We start from the raw sequence: 14,359 nt of genomic DNA on the forward strand, positions 1-14,359 counted from the left end.
GTGTGTGTGAGAGAGAGAGAGAGAGAGAGAGAGAGAGAGAGAGAGAGAGAGGAGGAAAGAGATTGTTGGTCCTGGAACTCAAAAGAAGAAGTATCTCCAGAGACATGGACTGTATTGGGAGGTCTATGTGCTATGGAAATAACAAATGTGAGGGTAAAATACAACAGAAAATAATAAAAAAAAGAAATTCTGTATAGAAATGAAGAAATGATTATAAATAGGCATTTTGATGAAGGGCAAATTATAATGGCCAATAAAGCTATGAAAAGATGTTTAACCTAACCCATCAATCAGAAAATGTCGATTTAAAAGAGAAGTGATACCCAAATGCTATCAAAGATGGGAAAGGAGTTCCTTTTTATACCTTGGTGGAAATAGGAGTTGCTGCAACTCTTTTGAAAACAGTCTGCGTGATTATTCAGATCTGGATGGCCAGGAAACGAACAAGCGGTCTCTGTTTACAAATTGGATCTGTGCCACTTGGTCTATGCCAATTTCAAGCATTTTCATAGTGAAGAGAAAATAAAATTCCTTCTTTCTCTGCGTGTGAGAAGCATCATAGACACCATTCTTCCCCTCAAAAAACACCCACCACTGCTAAACATATTTACCTGAGAGTGCGCACATCTGGGGGAACATGGGAAAGTAAGCCTGGCTCTAAAAGCAAGGATCTCCGTGATCAAACAGCACCTGTGACATGTCCATTTGTGTAATACGGATGCACACATGTAGATGATACCAACAGAGAGTCATCACAGTAACGGTCTAAAGGGATAATTAATTTTAAAAATAAAAGGCTAGTTGGTAAACCCTCACTACCTTTTTATTAACCTTCCAGTGTCGGTTCAGGTGGAAATAATTTTTCCGTTCATCGAGGTTTAAGTCATATTTTGCTTGAGAGAAATAAACAGAACTGTTATTATTTTATGCTTTTTACTACTGTTTATTTCCATGTTCATTTTGTTACTTTCACTTTCCATTTTAACCATCACCTTTATTTTGGTATAAACTAAATAACATGAGACTAATACTGAACATTGGGACAGTTTAATAGTTAAAACTACAAACAGCAGTGCTCAACTGAGTGTAAATTGTGAACACAATTATCTGATATCCTCTATTGTTAAACATATTTACTCAGTAGACAGAAAGATTTATGTACTGTTCGGTTTTAGAGAAGGTTTAGAGAAGAAATATTTAAATTATTATTGATTTTTTAATTTTAAAGGAAATAGCATAATACCTGTCAGCTTGTTGGGTGTCTGTTTTTGCTAACTACCGCTCATAACATGTTATATGTAACCTAGTAGTTTTCTCTTGTCTTTTATCTTCAAGCATAATTTTGTGTTAACCTATAATTTAACTGATATGACTTCTTTTTTTCTCATTTTTCTGTTGAAACTATGTTTTATCTCTACTTATATGATGCTGGCCTTTCTCCTGCCTCTTTGGATGAGATCTGCTAATGAAAAATCTTGAAATTAGTTCTAGTTAAACACACACAAATCATTAATAAATATAGTGAATTCTGTGTAATGAATAAAACTTTGTGTTCTATTTTCAGCCAGTTTTTCCTGTCTAAAGTAATTTCTTTAGGCCTCCTGAATACTGGCCTATTACAGTAGGAAAGGGTTTAAGTAATATTTCTGACCTTGTCTATCTTACACACCCTGTTCACCCACATTCTGACTAGCCGGGGTCTTCAGTCATCAGTCACCTCAGGACGGAAATGGGGTAGACACAGCATTAAAGTTTTTTGGTTTTTTGGGGTACAGATTGCTGAAAGTTCTTACTTGACTAACAACTGGGGAGCTGGTGTTTCTGCTGCCTAGTCGAGGCAACTGTTTAAAGCCAATTCTTTGCTTGTGGGTTCCTTGCAACTTCTTCTTAATGACTCCTTAATTGTCTTCATGATATTACTTACTGGTATGTTTTATATGTTACTATTCCAAATCAAATACCTTCATACCAGATTACTGTAAAATTTAAAACAGCACACATTTATTATTTCATAGTTTCTGTCTGTGTGGAGTCTTTGACTCTGACTCTTCAGAAGAGCCCAGTTATCTTAAGGCTTGATCTGAAGATAGATCCACTTTCAAGACGTATAAGTAGTTGGAAGGAATGGTTTGTTGACCTAATGAGTTCATTTCTTCACAGCTGTCAGTCAGAGAATGTCCTGTGTCTCCCATACCTTGTGGGCTGGATAGAACAGGTTATAGCACAGCAGAAGTCATTGTCCTGATTAACCTAGAAGTGGTATCCAATCATGTTTGTCATGTTCTGTTCATTACTAGTCTGTAGCTAGATTTAGCCTGCACTTTAGGAGGGAGATTTCACATACACAGCAGTGACTCGGGAATGGAGTCCCTAGGAGCCTAGGAGGGAGAGTCCACACACAGCAGTGACTCAGGAATGGAGTCCCTAGGTACCATTTTAAAAGCAGCCTACAGCTCTCAAAGCAGTAGCCTTCTGGGATGGCCTCATGTTCAGCCGCTGAGTAAGTGGACATCCTGTCAGTGGTCTTTCCCTGGTCATCTTTTAGTGTTTTCAGCTTGTTTTTCCCACTGCAGTCACCGCCTTGCCTCCAGATGGCCCTCTTGGACAGGATTTAATTAAATCCCAGACAGTCTTGTGGGTGAGCCATGGAGTTTGGCATTCTTTACAGGAATCCTTGGCAGTCACCCTCAATTTCATGCTGCCATCCGAGTACCTAATGAAATGATTCTGCCTTCAGCCTCTCTCAAGGATTCCATAGATTCGAATCATCTAAAGATCTAGAAGACATACCTTGGGCTCTCAAGGAACTTTATTTTTATTAGTTGAAGTCCTGGAGAAAGGACAAAGGAGAGCCACAGCATACCAGAATCTTCTCCACCTTGTTTGTTATGCTAGAGTAAAATTTATGTGGATTTTAACTATATTCTTCCCAAATGGGAAGTTCATTCTTGACCTCTTTTTGGAACATACTATCTTTTATTTTGCATCTCCAGCAAAAACTGACACTTGGGTAGCTTTGTGTTCACATCCTGTCTCTTGGTGTTTGCCGTCTTCCTGCTCGTTTACCTAAGACTATTTACCCTCAACGTAACTACAAGAAAAGCAGTTACTAATTTATTAAACCAAACCCTACAACCTGATTAAGAGAAGTGGGCAGGTTAATGCAGACTGGGGCGGGGAGGGCAGGATGAGAAAGCACTAAATATCTCATTTTGGACTGTAATAAATATCTTAATTGTATAAACATTTTGATCATATTTTTAAAATAACTGCTGATAGAATTTTAAATGAGGTATTTACATTACAGTTTACAGGGGAAAATGCATATAAAGAGATTGTGTTTAAAGGTTCATATTACTAGCATAAATTATTTTTATTTGGACTGACAAAATACAACAATATAACTTTTATAAGAGACTGACTTCACGAAAGAGAATAGAAAGCAAAAAAATAGTCTCAAATTGGAGAAGAAATTTAGATGAACAAAAAAGATGACAATATTTACATGACATAAAAAGTACACATTGTCACATATCTTGTGACCAGGATTCACAAGTGTCTCAAGTAAAACAATTAACTTCACATGGTCATCTTTACTTAAAATTTTTAGCGAGAGGTCATTGACAGATCAGAATAAAGCACTAGGTTCTTTGCCTTATTAAAATATACTCTAGAAAGTCGTGCCTATGGTTAGGAAAATTTCACTGGAGGAGGACCAGCTAAGAATCCTGCCTGGGGAGCTATTAAAGTTCCTAAAAATATTCTTTTTTTAAAAAAGTATACTAAAATATAATAAAACAAAAGCTAACACATAGGAATTGAACAGAACAAACCAGCAAAAGGAAACAGCCTGGGAGAAGGCACAAGAAACAGAGACCAACACATTGACACACTCAGGAATCCCATAAAAATACTAAACTGGAAGCCATAATGTGTATGCAAAGGACCTGATGCAGACCTGTGCATGCTTCTCAGTCTCTGTGAGTTCATATGTACATTAATCATGTTGATTTAGAGGATCTAGTTCTTCTGGTGTCCTCCATGCCCTCTGGCTCTTTCCCTGAGCCCTGAGAAGAGGAATTTGATGGAGACATCCCATTTAGAGCAGTATGTTTCAGAGTCCCTCACTCTCTGAATAATGTCTGGCTGTGGGTTTCTGTATTTGTTCCCATCAGCTGCAGAGGAAACTTCTCTGATGATAGCTGAGCACTGATATATGGGTATAGCAGAATGTCATTAGGAGTAATTGTGTTGCTACTTAAAAAAAGAACAGTATTATTTGGTTTTACCTAGGTCCCTGGCTATCTGGTCTCAGGTCCACCCACCTCATGGAGTGGGCCATAAGTCAAATCAAATATGATTTGGTTGGGGCTGGAGAGATGGCTCAGTGGTTAAGAGCACTGACTGCTCTTCTGAAGGTCCTGAGTTCAATTCCCAGCAACCCACATGGTGGCTCACAACCATCTGTAATGAGACCTGGCGCCCTCTTCTGGCCTGCAGGCATACATGGAGGCTGAACACTGTGTACATAATAAATAAATAAATCTTTAAAAAAAAAATATGATTTGGTTGCTCCCACAAACTTTGTGCCACCATTGCCTTAGCATATCTTGCAGGACATCATTGTAGATCAGAGGTTTTGTGGCTGGGGTGGTGTTTATGTTTCTCTTATAGTAGCTTCCTGTACCAAAGACGCTAAATCTTAGGGGTGATAGCTCTATCTAAGCACCAGTTTGACTTCTCCATGTTCAGTGAGTTGTGTAGGTGTTGTCTTCAGCAATGGGGCCTTGCCATTAGTTTGTGGAGAGCAGTCTATTGTCTTGGCAATAGTCTGGGTTCTATTGGGATTCCAATGTAACCGTTGACCAATAACTCAATTAGATGTAATCCCAGTACTGGAAGCTTTATTTGGTAGCAAGAGATGGCCAGTTTGGGCTGTGTCTCCCTATTATTTTGTGATTCTATTTAGATCACCTTCATATATGTAAATATTTTAGGAGGTTTCTACTATATTAGGTTTCCACACTACCCCTCAGATGGCCCTTAATTTTAGCTGGCTCTCCCCGTTTCCTCTCTCATCCTCTTCTCTCTCTCCCCACTTGATCCTCACTGTTCCAGCCCCCTCTTGTCCATAACTATTCTGTTTCCTTTTCCTAATGAGATCAATTTGTCTTCCCAGTTCCTTACTTTATAACTAACCTCTGGTTCTTCAGATTATAGCTTGGTTATTATTGACTTAACTGATATTCACATATAAGTGTATGCATACCATATTTGTCTTTCTATGACTGAGATAACCTCACTCAGGATTTTTTTTTTTTGCTTCTATCTTGTGTACCTACAAATTTCATGAATTCACTTTTTAAACAGCTGAGTAATGCTCCATTATGTAAATGTGCCATATTCTCTTCATTTGTCTGTTGAGGGACATCAAAGTTATTTCTAATTTCTGGCTATTATGAGTAGAGCAGCAGTGAACAAGTTTGAGCAAGTATCTCTGTGGTAGAATGAAGTGTCCTTTGGGTATATGCCCAAGAGTGGTATAACTGGATCTTGAGCTAGATTGAGTCCCATTTTCCTGATGAGTTGCCATACTGATTTCTATAGTGTCTATCTATACAAGTTTTCACTCCCACCAGCAGTGAATGAGGGTTCCCCTTACTCCACATCCTCACCAGCATGAGCTATCACTTGTTTTGTTGTTCTTAGCCTTTCTGAGGGGTTTAAGATTAAGTTTCAAAGTACTTTTGATTTGCATTCCCTGATGACTAATGTGCTGGCTAGTTTTATGTCAGCTTGACACAAGCTAGAAATACCTGAAAAGAGAGAACCTCAGTTGAGAAAATGCTTCCATAAGATCAGGCTGTAAGTCATTTTCTTATTTAATGATAGATGAGGGAAGGTCCAGCCGATTGTGGGTGGTGCCATCCTGGGCTGCTAGTCCTGGATTCTATAAGAAAAGCAGGCTGAACATTCCTCCATGACTTCTGCGTCAGCTCCTGCCTACAGGTTCCTGCTTTTGAGTTACTGTCCTGACTTCCTTTGATGAACAGTGATGTGGAAGTGTAAGTCAAATAAACCCTTTCCTTCCCAGTTTGCTCTGGTCATGGTGTTTTCTTTCAATAGTAACCCTAAGAAAGCTAACGGTGTTTAAGATTTCTTTGTTTTTCAGCCATTTGAATTTCCAGTTTTGAGACTCTGTTTAAATCTGTACACAATTTTTAATTAGGTAATTTGTTTCTTTATACCTAGTTTTTGGGTTCTTTATATACTTTGGATATTAATTTTCTATCAGATGTGGTTAATAAAAAAAAATCTTTTTCCATTCTGTAGGCTGGCACTTTGACAAAATGATTACACACTGACAAATGTTGATATCCTTTGCCATGTAGAAACTTACTGGTTTTATGAGGTCCCATTTATTTATTAATTGTTGATCTTAGTGCCTGTGCTAATAGTGGTCTGCTCAGAAAGTCTTTTCTCTTGCCAATGTTCAAGGCTATTTCCTACTTTCTCTTCTGTCAGGTTCAGTGTATCTGATTTTATGTTGAGGTCTTTGATTCATTTGGGGTTGAGTTTTGTGCAGGGCAAGGAGTATGGATCTACTTGGATTCTTCTACATGCAGCTATCTGGTTTGATCAGCACCATTTGTTGAAGATGCTTTCTTTTTTTCAGAGTGTATTTCTGGATGCTTTATCAAAAGTCAGATGTCCATAGGTGTGTAGATTCGTGTCCGGCTCATGAATTCAGTTCCATTGATCAGTGTGTCTGTTTTTTGTGCCAGCACCATGCTGTTTTTATTACTATAATTCCGTAACACAACTTGAAATCAGGGATTGTGATAGCTTCAGCATTATTATTTAAGAGTGTTTTAGCTATCTTGGGTTTTTGTGTTTCCATATGAAGGAGAATGTTGTCCTTTCAATCTGAGAAGAATTGTGATGGGGTTTTAATGGGTATTACATTGAATTTGTAGATTGCTTTCAGTAGGATGGCCATTTTTACTGTTAATCCTACCAATTCATGAGTATAGGAGATCTTTCCATCTTGTGATGTCTTCTTCAGTTTCTTCAGTGTCTTCAAGTTTTTTTTTGTTTTTTGTTTTTTGTTTTTTTTTTTTTTAGTTTTTTGAGACAGGGTTTCTCTATGGTTTTTGGAGCCTGTCCTGGAACTAAGTCTTGTAGACCAGGCTGGTCTCGAACTCACAGAGATCCGCCTGCCTCTGCTTCCTGAGTGCTGGGATTAAAGGTGTGCGCCACCAACGCCCGGCTGTCTTCAAGTTTTTATCATATGAATCTTTGACTTGCTTGGTTAGAGTTAACCCAAGATAATTTATATTCTTTGAGCCTACTGTGAAAGGTGTTCTGTCCCTAATCTCTTTCTCAGTCCATTTGTCATTTGAATATAGGGCTTCTGATTCTCATGAGTTAATCTTGTATCCAGACACTTTGCTGAAGGTGCTGATCAGCTGTAGAAGTTCTCTGGTAGAATATTTAGGGTCACTCATGTATACTATCATCTCACCTGCGAATATAATACTTTGACTTCTTCCCTTCCAGTTTGTATCTCCTTGATCTCCTTCAGGTGTCATATTGCTCTAGCTAAGATTTCAAGTGCTATAGTGAGTAGGTAGGAAGAGAGTGGACAGCTTTGTCTTGTTCCTGATTTTACTGGAATTGCTTTGAATCTCATTCCTGGCTCTGTAGCAGACCTCCTCCTCCTTCTCCTCCTTCTCCTCCTTCTCCTCCTTCTCCTCCTCCTCCTCCTCCTCCTCTTGAGACCTCCTTTTCCTCTTCCCCTCACCCCACACAGATCTTCCCCTCCTGAGCTACCCCCATTGCTTTATCCCAGCCCCCAACTCCAGCAGGAGCCCACAGGCCACTCTGACAAGTAGGCTAACTGCAGATTTTCACCTCTGTTTCAGCTCCCTCAAAACTAATTAATAAGACGGGCTCCAAAACCACAGAGGAAACCCTGTCTCGAAAAACAAAAAAAAAAAAAAAAAAAATTAATACCCCAGTCTTATCCCCAGCTCTGCCACAAACCACCTCTGTGCCCCCGACATACCCCGCCTACAGTGGAATAAAGATTCTTTAAAATTGCAGCCTTGTGTTGAATTGGAGGCTCTAAAAGTGGCCTGTAGTGGGAAAAGGTGTTCTCTCCAGTCAGACAGGGGTTTCATTGGTTTTGTACTGAGAAAAGTTGGCTAAAGAAATAGTCCTTGGCACATGATAGATTCTCTAGCCAGTTTTTAATGAGAATTCCATGCCCTGGGCAATTTTTTTTTTTTTTTTTAGATAGGCTTTGTAAGAACTGGTGCAAAATATGAAATGCATGACCATTTTATGTACTTGTGTTTGTTTTTTATTTCTAAAGAAAATGTAAATCTGTAGCACTAATTACTACTACAGAGGTGACTGGTTGTCACAGTTCAGAACATATCCTTTCTGATGTTTTATGTTAAATGAACACACACAGAGTTTTATGGGATTGTCTTTTTTTTCAGTGTGTATCCCCTTGACCTTGATATATTACTAGCTTTTCAAGTCCGTACATAATAGATCGTGACTGAGGTTTATAGTAGTATATACTACTTAACATTTATTTAACCATTTCTACCTATACTAATGATCTTACGTTTGGGCTGGAGTGGTCCAGTGAACTTTTTGGTTTCTTTATGTTTCCAGGCTCTTCTACAAGATAGACTGTTTGCTAGCAGTAGAATTGTTAAACTATGGTGTGTTTTTTTAATTTTACAATAAAAAGAATGGTATCAATTTCTTAAATATTTGCAGTAGCGTTGCTAGTACTTGTTTTGTCCATTTTCCTGTACCCAGTTTCAGGCACATTTCTAGGTTTAGGAAACAATTCGTTAAAACCACAGAAATATCCTAGCATTGTAGCTTGTACCTATAATCCAAACACTTGGGATGCAGAGTGAGACCCTACCTCTAAATAAATAAGGAAAGCGATGATAGAGAAAACGTAAGAGATGTTCTTCATAATCTTGAACTAGGAAATGCTCTTAAGCAAGATCCAGACTCATAAGCCACAAAGGAAAATGATTAATAGTTTTAATAAACAAATGGTGATGTCTGCTGTATGCAGTGACACATGCAGCCAGTCCTAACTCATCAGGAGGCTGACATAGGAGACTGTGAGCTTGAGGCAACCCTGTGAGACACAGGAAGAACCTATATCAAAGAAGGAATTCTGCATATATGAGTATGGATGTGCACTTGCCACAGCTTACATAGAGATCAGAGAAAACTGGAGTCAGTTCCTTCCATCATGAGTTCCTGGAGAGGAGCTCAAATTCACGTTGCCAGGCTTGGGCAGCAGACACTTTCACCCTCTGAGCTGTTTCCCAACCCTCATTCAGCACTTTGTCCCCATCTCTGTCTCTACCCCCTTTTTCAGACACACAGCACGTAGAGGTAGGATTCAACTTAAAATGTCTTCCACTCAAGCATTGCTGTATGCAGCGGGAATACAGCCGTGAGAAGGACAAGAGAGAGTGTCGCAGTGCCAAGAGACAGATGTGCACAAGCATGCATTTCTGTGTCAGAGAGTGCTAAAGCAGTAAACCAGAAGGGAAAGGGATATGGAAGGAAGTGGTTTTGAAGTAGGTTGTGAAGAGTCTTTGATGGAGTTGAACAGAAATATGAGTGAGGTGAAAGAGCTGAGCGTGGTCCCTTCTAAGAGAAGAGATCTTGCCCAGGGAGGAGCCTTCATGTCTTTCCCTGGGCCCTGCCCCTTAGGACTTCTGACCCCCTCAGCCTCCAGCTAGACTCTCAGGATGGATGGGCACACAAATTATTCACATTTAGCCACCATGTGGAATCCAATCCCTTGATCTCCATGTCATGATTACATTACCCTCATGTTGGTGCATTTTAATCACTAATTCGTCCCCTAGTGAGGGAGAAATTCCTACTGTGTAGCTGTGGGGATGCCCAAATACCCAATACTGGGCAGATGTGACAGGCAGCAGACTATTAATTGCATTACTCAAAGCCTGGAGTGAAAAAAAGACATTATACACTCCACAGGCCCAATGGTAGCTCTACTCAGAAGCAGTGGACAGTGTAAAATGGGGCTGATAGTTTCAATAGGATCAGGTGCCATGCAGTTACCACAGGAGAATATGTTTGGTTATTAGAGTAATTTCAAGGGTCAACAGGGAACTGAATGCTGATCTTCGGGGATAGTAGGAGCTCTGCCCGTTACCCTTGATTGGGAAAGATTCTTTGTGTGAGGGCCGTATCTATGGGTGCAGGCTGGGAGAGCTGCCAGCTAGTGCAGTAGAGGCCCTCCTAACTATATTAGATGTTGAGCTTTCAGACATCATTTAAGCCAGTTGTGTTCTACCTGTGGGTCACGATTCTCTTTCACAGGGGTCACATATCAGATACATTTACATTACAACTCATAAAAGTAATAAAGTTGCTGCCGGTGGTGGCACAGGCCTCTAGTCCCAGTACTTGGGAGGCAGAGGCAGGCAGATCTCACAGTTGGAAGCCAGCCTGGTCTAGAGTGAGTTCCAGGACAGCCAAGGCTACTTAGAGACCCTGTCTCAAAAATAAATAAATAAATAAATAAATAAATAAATAAATAAATAAATAAATAAATAAATAAAACAAAATAAAAACAAATAATAGCAAACAAAAAAAAAACAAAAACAAGTGAGCTCCATGTTCAGTAAAAGACCCTATCTTGATGGAGTAAAATAGAAGACACCCCATGGCCGCCATGCCCTGTGCACAGGTGTGCATAGTTACACACAGAAAATGGCTGTAAGGAGCTAAGTGTGTGGAGCATGCCTGTAATCTCCGCACTCAGAGGCTTTGTCAAATGGATTTTGAGTTTGAAGTCAGGCGGGTTACCTAGTGAGACCTCCAAAGAAAAAACAAAAAGCAAGAAACCTCAGAATTGTAATTTGCTTACATGTTCATTTATTTTAAACATGCAGAAGTAATACCAGCTTCACAGTAGTGTAAGAAATTTTAAAAGTTCACATGAAAACAAACCCATCTGATTCCTATTTTTAAAATGCTTGCAAGTTTTCAGTTTCTCTAAGAATTTATTTCTAAATGTCTACATACTTAACAGGACTTTCTGAAAGAATTAGGAAAATAAGCTTGCAGTCTGAATACAAAAAGCTTGAAGATAGGGCCGGGCGGTGGTGGCGCACGCCTTTAATCTCAGCACTCAGGAGGCAGAGGCAGGCGGATCTCTGTGAGTTCAAGACCAGCCTGGTCAAAACCACAGAGAAACCCTGTCTCGAAAAACCAAAAAAAAAAAAAAAAAAAAAAAAAAAAAAAAGCCTGAAGATTTAGAGGACTTTATGTTAATACAAACATCATGGCTCATCTACAAGAACCACAAGAGACTGACATGGGTGTGTCAAAATCGCCTAGAGGCTTCTTAAAACACTGGCCCCTGGGGACTATAGTCCTGTGCCCTCTGATGTCTAGTATCTAAAAACATAGTTCATGCATGCATTGACTAGCTCTAAGAGTGTTTACAGTCAGCAGACTAATTTTGGAACATGTTACAATTAGAAAATCTGTTCATTTTTTTTTAAATTTCAGAAACAAATGAGACAAAATTATTCACACTGAAATGACTTGATTTTATCTTTTTGTTTTGTTTGGTTTTGTTTTTCAAGATAGGGCTTCTTTGTGTAGCTCTGGCTGTCCTGGAACCACCACGTAAACCATGCTAGCTCAAACTTACAGAGATCTGCCTACCTCTGCTTCCAGAGTGCTGTGATTAAAGGCGTATGCCACCACCACCCGGCTTCGATCTTTATGGGTTTGATTAAAACAGCAGCAGTACAGAAATACAAGAAATTTTCTGTTTATATAATAGTCATTTTAGTCCTCTGATATAAAGGTTTTCTTTTGTAAATTATGAGAACAAAAAGGAAATTGAAAAGGGAGAATTTTTCTCCTTTAATACCACTGACCTTACACTTAGATGTTTATATTTTCCTATTCCTTCCTAGTATCCATCTATAAAAATACATACATATAATTATAATCAATGATGAACATAAAGTATTTTTCTTTTTTGCTTAACAAAGTCATGAGATTTTCCCATTGTGATATGGTAGATTTTTTTATCATATGACAAACAAAGATTGAGAAGCACTATTTGTCGTACCTTAGATAAGTGAACCAGTCTGTTTGTGGGTGATGCTGAAGTCCTCCCAGCATGTCAGCAGTCTGTTGTGGCTGCTGCCCTAGTCACAGTGAATGGTAGATGACGGTAGAGTGTGAGGGAAATCCTTCCTAGAAGACAGGAAGTGGCAGAGAACTTAGGAGGTGAGCTCTGGCTTTTATAAAACTAACTCAGGGATCCTGTGAGAACACCATGATCTCTTTCCCAGGACAATGTCCCAGGAGCTTCTTCCAGTAGAGGTACTACCACTTCTTCACATCCCTACACTAGGAAACCAAGCTTCTAACACATGAACAATCGAGGGATACTCTCAGACCATATTTAAGCAATAGTATTAGGGATAACATTCTAAATATGATATAGCTCCTACAGGGGCTAGGGAAATGACTATAGATAGGGAAGCATGAGAGCCTGAGTTCAGATCCTAGTGGAGTAGATCTGTGACACTCGTTGGCTGCCCAGCCTAGTGGAATCAGTGAGCTTCAGGTTCAGGTAGAGACCATGTTTCAAAAAGTAAAGGTGGAAAGCAATTGATGAAAGGCCACTGGTGTCCGCCTCATGCCTCTGCATGCATGCACATGCCTGCATACAAACAAGATACAGCCCCTGGAAAGTTTCATAGGCTAATGGTATTAATAATTATCTAGTGCCTATTTATTGAACACCTGGAGCTAGGGATGCAAAGCTGCCTTTCATTTGATAGTCACAGTAGTAATATGTGTGTCATGTGAAGAGATGAAGAAGCTACAGTTGAGTAATTTGCCCAGGATCACATAGCCAGTAAGTGACAGTCATGACTTGTACTCATATCTAGCTAGCTTCCAGAGGAAAGCATGGCCAACAGGTAGATTTACAATGTTAATCCTAAATTTCAGAGCCCCTCATTTGTCAATGCAGGGTTTGAAATGTTCAGGGTAGAATTAGAAAGCTGTATTGTAACTAGAAACCATTTCTAGATAAGCATTATGGGAAATTGCTGATGATTTCTTGGAGCTTATTTTACTAACAAAATATTGTAAACAAATATTCATTTTTGTAATTGAATAATATATGTCTCTGAAAAATGAGAAGTTCAGCCATCAGCAAAGACAGAAAGAGAATAGCTTGCTGTTGCTTGTATGTAAGCCCAGCATTCAGGGAGCAGAGGCTGGAGGACAGCCTGGGCTACGTAGTGGGTTCCAGGCCAGCCTGAGTTACAGTATGAGACCCTGTCTCAACATAACAAAATTAAAAATAGCACGCTTATAAATAATCGCATCTAGTTTCATATTGTATCATGATATGAGGAGAAGAATGAACATTTCTTGGAATATTCTAGGGAATTTTGACCTTATTCTATCTGAAGTTTTTAACCTCAGTGGCACTTAGAACTGGTAGATCTTGCCAGGCAGTAGTGGTGCACACCTTTAATCAGCTTGGTCTACAAAGCGAGTTCCAGGACTGTTATGTAGAGAAACCCTGTCATGAAAAATTAAATAAGTAAACAAACAAACAAACAAATAAAAGAACTGGTAGATCTTGAGAAGCGCTGACTTAACTTTATTTAAAAAAAAAAAAAACAAAAAAAAAAGGAAATGGCCGGGCGGTGGTGGCGTACGCCTTTATCCTGACACTTGGGAGGCAGAAGCAAATTGATCTCTGTGAGTTTGAGGCCAGCCTGATCTACAAGAGCTAGTTCCAGGACGCGCTCTAAAGCTATAGAGAAACCCTGTCTACAAAAAGAAAAACAGAAATTGCTCAGATACATAACTAGGAATGATAGATATGCAACAAAAAGCTATAGAATCTGGAACATGAGCCGGACGGTGGTGGCGCACGCCTTTAATCCCAGCACTCGGGAGGCAGAGGCAGGCGGATCTCTGGGAGTTCGAGGCCAGCCTGGTCTACAAGAGCTAGTTCCAGGACCGGAACCAAAGCTACAGAGAAACCCTGTCTCGAAAAACCAAACCAAAAAAAAAAAAAAAAAAAAGAATCTGGAAATGAAATAATAAATGTGTATCTTTAAGTCTTATGTGGTTGGAGAGAGAAACTCAGCATGGTCCAGACCAATGGTTGCATAATAATACATTATTAGTTCTCATACCCCTATGTTAAAATGTATTTTAGAGATATGTGTTTGTCATTACTTTTAAAAGTACATCTTTTGACATCAGACAGTGGTGGCGCACACCT

The 14,359-nt window shown here is 39.3% G+C and overlaps 1 protein-coding gene across 1 annotated transcript in view; it reads left to right on the forward strand.

The window, feature by feature from the left end:
- Hdgfl3 (HDGF like 3) overlaps positions 1-14,359 on the forward strand; it is a 52,874-nt gene that overhangs the window by 17,700 nt on the left and 20,815 nt on the right. The window lies entirely within an intron of this gene.

Source organism: Chionomys nivalis, chromosome 23 (assembly GCF_950005125.1).
Source record: "Chionomys nivalis chromosome 23, mChiNiv1.1, whole genome shotgun sequence".
Taxonomy (NCBI): Eukaryota; Metazoa; Chordata; class Mammalia; order Rodentia; family Cricetidae; genus Chionomys; species Chionomys nivalis.